Source organism: Gopherus flavomarginatus, chromosome 20, assembly GCF_025201925.1.
Source record: "Gopherus flavomarginatus isolate rGopFla2 chromosome 20, rGopFla2.mat.asm, whole genome shotgun sequence".
Taxonomy (NCBI): domain Eukaryota; kingdom Metazoa; phylum Chordata; order Testudines; family Testudinidae; genus Gopherus; species Gopherus flavomarginatus.
In genome coordinates, this window is record NC_066636.1 from 15,293,384 (window position 1) to 15,298,258 (window position 4,875).

The window sequence follows — 4,875 nt, forward strand, 5'->3', positions numbered from 1 at the left end:
CTGAGAGTGCCCACACATACCTACAGGCTCTCTAATCTTCTGTTCCAATTTTGTAAGTACAAAAGTAGAAAGACAGTTTAGTCTTTTTTAAATTGTTTTTCTGTATTTGCAACTGTGTATCTGGCTGGTAGAGTTTTAATGTGTATTTGGGTGAAAGTATTTTAAATTGAATTTCTGCTGGAGAAAGCTTTCTTTCTATTGTCTATAAGCTGAAAAAGCAGCAAAGAATCCTGTGGCACCTTATAAACTATGGTGGCACCTGTGGCACCTTATAGACGTTTTGTAGCATGAGCTTTCGTGGGTGAATACCCACTTCCTCAGATGCATGTAGTGGAAATTTCCAGGGACAGGTATATATATGCTAGCAAGCAAGCTAGAGATAATGAGGTCAGTTCAATCAGGCAGGATGAGGCCCTGTTCTAGCAGTTGAGGTGTGAAAACCAAGGGCTTGTCTACACTACAGAGTTGCAGCACTGGTGAGGGGGTTACAGCGCTGCAACTTAGGATGTGTACACACCTGCACGGCACTACCAGCGCTGCAACTCCCTGTTTGCAGCGCTGGCCGTACACCCGGTCGAGCCTCAGGTGTAGAGGATCCAGCGCTGGATCACCAGCGCTGGTCATCAGGTGTAGACACTCACCAGCGTTTTTGTTGACCTCCGTGGCATAAGCAGGTATCCCAGCATACCTGAAGAAGCCTCTCTGGTAATCAAGCAAACTCCACTGCCCTGTGCTCACCTGACCCCTCCTTTAAATGCCCCGGGAATTTTAAAAATCCCCTTCCTGTTTGCTCAGCCAGGTGTGGAGTGCAATTAATCTATCAATCACTCAGCGACCATGCCTCCACTCACCAAACGAACCCCAGCATGGACCAATGCAGAGCTGCAGGACCTCATTAGCGTTTGGGGAGAGGAGGCTGTGCAAACACAGCTGCGCTCCAGAAGGAGAAATTATGATACGTATGGGCAGATATCGCAGTCCTTGATGAGAAGGGGCCATGAACGGGATACCTTGCAGTGCAGGGTAAAAATTAAAGAGCTGAGGAGTGCGTACTGCAAAGCCCGTGAGGGAAATCGCCACTCAGGAGCTGCCCCCACAACCTGCCGGTTTTACAAGGAGCTGGATGCCATACTTGGGTGTGACCCCACTGCAAATCCTAGGAGCACAATGGAGAGTTCAGAGCAGGGAGAAGTGGAGGATGTTGTAGAGGACGGAGACAGTGAGGCTACTGGCTTGGAGGGAGATACCCCAGAGTCCCAGGACACATGCAGCCAGGAGCTCTTCTCAAGCCCGGAGGAGGCTAGCCAGTCGCAGCAGCTGGAAGCTGATGTTGAGGAGGAAGCTGAGGATCGTGCTCGTGGTAAGTAGATTTCAATGTTTTGGGAGAGGAGGATTTTGGTTATGGCTGCCTGCATGCATGACTAAAAGTGGAATAGCCCATTGATTTGATCTATAACGTCTCTGTAATCTGCCTCGGTAATCTCTTGAAATGTTGCTGCAAGAGCGTTTGCAATTTGCTTTCTCAAATTGATCGGGAGAGTCACCGTGGTCCCTGTCCCGGTCAGGCTAACTCGTCCGATCCACTGTGCAGCGAGGGGTAGGGGGACCATGGCTGCACACAGGCAAGCTGCATAGGGGCCAGTGCGGTATCCACATTCCTGTAGAAGACCCTCCCTCTCTTCCCAGGTAACACGCAGCAATGATATGTCTGGCAGTAGGAAACCCTGTTGAGAGTTTAGGGATAATTGAGTGCAGGGTGCCAGATTCGCAGTTCCCCAGCCCATGGCGCTCTGTTTTTATCCCCCTCCCTTCCCAGCACGTAGGCAGCCATGCGGTGTGCTCCGGTGTTCCCCGACCCCCCCTCCAAGCAGGTATCCTTCCCCGCGGTGTGCTCTGGTGTTCCCCACCCACCCTCCAAGCAGGCATCCAGCCCCGCGGTGTGCTCCCATGTTTCCCACCCCCCCTCCCAGCACGTAGGCAGCCACGCGGTGTGCTCCGGTGTTCCCCGACCCCCTCTCCAAGCAGGTATCCTGCCCCGCAGTGTGCTCTGGTGTTCCCCACCCACCCTCCAAGCAGGCATCCAGCCCCGCAGTGTGCTCAGGTGTTCCCCGTCCCCCACTCCAAGCAGGCATCCTGCCCCGCGGTGTGCTCTGGTGTTCCCCACCCACCCTCCGAGCAGGCATCCAGCACCGCTTCCCCCCCCCAGTCAGTTCCCACACCCGAGGGGAAATCGGGGCAAAACCACTCACCCCATTGCTCGCCATGACTTAGCTTGCCTGCCCTCCCTGTGTTATGTGAGGTATGTGAGAAGGATGCTACCAAAAGTCTAAAAAGTCCTTCAAACTGTGATAATAAACAATGATGCCTCTGTGTATTACATGGTTCTATCTCTCTGTTTTCTAGGGACCTTGACTACTGCAGCCGTATCACCGGCCTCACGTAGGTTGCAGAACTTGAGACGGAATCCTAGGAAATCAAAAGAGGAATTGATCAAGTCTGTAATGAGCCACTACAACAGAGAAAGTAGGAAGACAGAGGAATGGAGAGAGAAGACCTATGAATGGAGAAGCAGTGTACATGAGTGGAGAAAGACTGTACATGAATGGAGAAAGAGTATACATGAATGGAGGCAAACAGAAAGCAGGAGAAAGGAATTGTCTGCCAAAAAAACCACAAAGCAGATGATAAGCCTCCTGTCTCGCCAAACTGAGTCTTTCAAGTCTCTTGTAGCCATGCAGACAAATATGTACCATGGTAACCCACAGCCCTCCCAAAGCCCTCTTCCTTGTTCCCCAGTATTTCCACAAAGCAACTTTCTCCAGCAGCCAGTTCCGTATTATCCCCAGCTGCCCCCAACACCTATAAGATCACCTACCATCCCTGATAACTATAATTCTTACCCTGTTCACTCCACCCCCATTATTCTGCAGCATAGTAATCCTGAAGTGCAGCAGACAGTGAATATTGATCAAAATAGGACATATTAAAACCTGTAAATGTACAGTCCACCACCCCTACCCCCTTGCCTGTTATGTACTGTATGTTGAATAAAGTTTTTTTTTTCTATTTCTTTCACTACGTTTTATTGTTGCTGGAAGTGGTAAATATTACACAGCAAGGTAAAGCAAAGCACATCAAATGCATCAAACATTACTGTTGGCTCTCAGCATCAAATTGCTCCCTTAAAGCATCCCTAATCCTTGAAGCCCTTTCCTGGGCCTCCCTATTAGCCCTGCTCTCTGGCTGAGCAAACTCATCCTCCAGGCATCGAACCTCGGAGGTTCATTCCTCACTGAATCTTTCACCCTTCCCTTCACAAATATTATGGAGGGTGCAGCACGCGGATATAACAGCGGTGATGCTGCTTTCCACCAAATCTAGCTTCCCATAAAGACAGCGCCAGCGAGCTTTCAAACGGCCAAAAGCACACTCCACAGTCATTCTGCACCGGCTCAGCCTGTAGTTGAACCGGTCCTTGCTCCTGTCAAGCTTCCCTGTATATGGTTTCATGAGCCAGGGCATTAAGGGGTAAGCGGGGTCTCCAAGGATCACAGTGGGCATTTCGACATCCCCTACTGTGATCTTGCGGTCTGGGAAAAAAGTCCCGGCCCTCAGCCTCCTGAACAGGGCACTGTTCCGAAATATGAGTGCATCGTGCACCTTTCCAGGCCATCCTGAGTAAATGTCAGTGAAACACCCACGGTGATCCACAAGCGCTTGCAGAACCACGGAGAAATACCCCTTGCGATTAACATACTCTGATGCCAGGTGGGGTGGTGACAGAATAAGAATATGCGTCCCATTTATTGCCCCTCCACAGTTAGGGAACCCCATTTCTGCAAAGCCATCCACAATGTCCTGCACGTTCCCAAGAGTCATGGTTCTTCTTAGCAGGGTGCGATTAATGGCCCTGCAAACGTGCATCAGCACCTTTCCAACGGTAGACTTTTCCACTCCAAACTGGTTCGCCACCGATCTGAAGCAGTCTGGAGTTGCCAGCTTCCAGATTGCAATAGCCACCCGCTTCTCCACAGGCAGGGCAGCTCTAAATCTCGTGTCCCTGCGCCGCAGGGTAGGGGCGAGCTCAGCACACAGTGCCATGAAAGTGGCTTTTCTCATCCGAAAGTTCTGCAGCCACTGCTCGTCATCCCAGGATTGCAGGACGATTTGATCCCACCACTGAGTGCTGGTTTTCCGAGCCCAAACGCGCCGGTCCACGGAGCTGAGCACGTCTGTTACTGCTACAAGCAATTTACTGTCTTCACAGTGAGGCGATTCAATATCATCGTCTGACTCCTCACTCTCACTGTCGCTCTCACTCTCACTCTGCAGCTGAAGGAATAGCTCCACTGCCAAGCGCGATGTGCTGGCAACATTCATCAATAAGGTCGTCAGCTGCTCAGGATCCATTTATAAAAAAAATCGCAGAAAAAGCGCTGTACAATCACAATGCTGCCACACTGCTCGGAATGTGTACCAAAGCACCACGGGGCATTGGAACAGGAAGTGGAAAGACAATCACACTTCCTTCCCCTTCCCACAAGCCACAGCGCCGAAATGGGACGAGGTGCTCTGTGGGATAGCCGCCCACTATGCACCACTCCCAACAGCGCTGCAGTGTGGCCACATTTAACACCACTTGCAGCGCTGGTTGCTGTAAGTGTGGCCACTCTGCAGCGCTGGCCCTATACAGCTGTACTAACACAGCTGTAACAACCAGCGCTGCAAAATTGTAGGTGTAGACATACCCCAAGAGAGGAGAAACTGGTTCTGTAGTTGGCAAGCCATTCACAGTCTTTGTTCAATCCTGAGCTGATGGTGTCAAATTTGCAGATGAACTGAAGCTCAGCAGTTTCTCTTTGAAGTCTGGTCCTG

At 50.9% G+C, this 4,875-nt stretch overlaps 1 long non-coding RNA gene across 1 annotated transcript; it reads left to right on the forward strand.

Moving 5' to 3' along the window:
* Positions 1–1,217: 1,217 nt before the first annotated feature.
* Positions 1,218–3,066, forward strand: LOC127037870 (uncharacterized). Its single transcript, XR_007770492.1, has 2 exons — positions 1,218–1,360; positions 2,404–3,066. It is a non-coding gene; the product is annotated as an uncharacterized LOC127037870 (long non-coding RNA).
* The last annotated feature ends 1,809 nt before the right edge of the window (positions 3,067–4,875 follow it).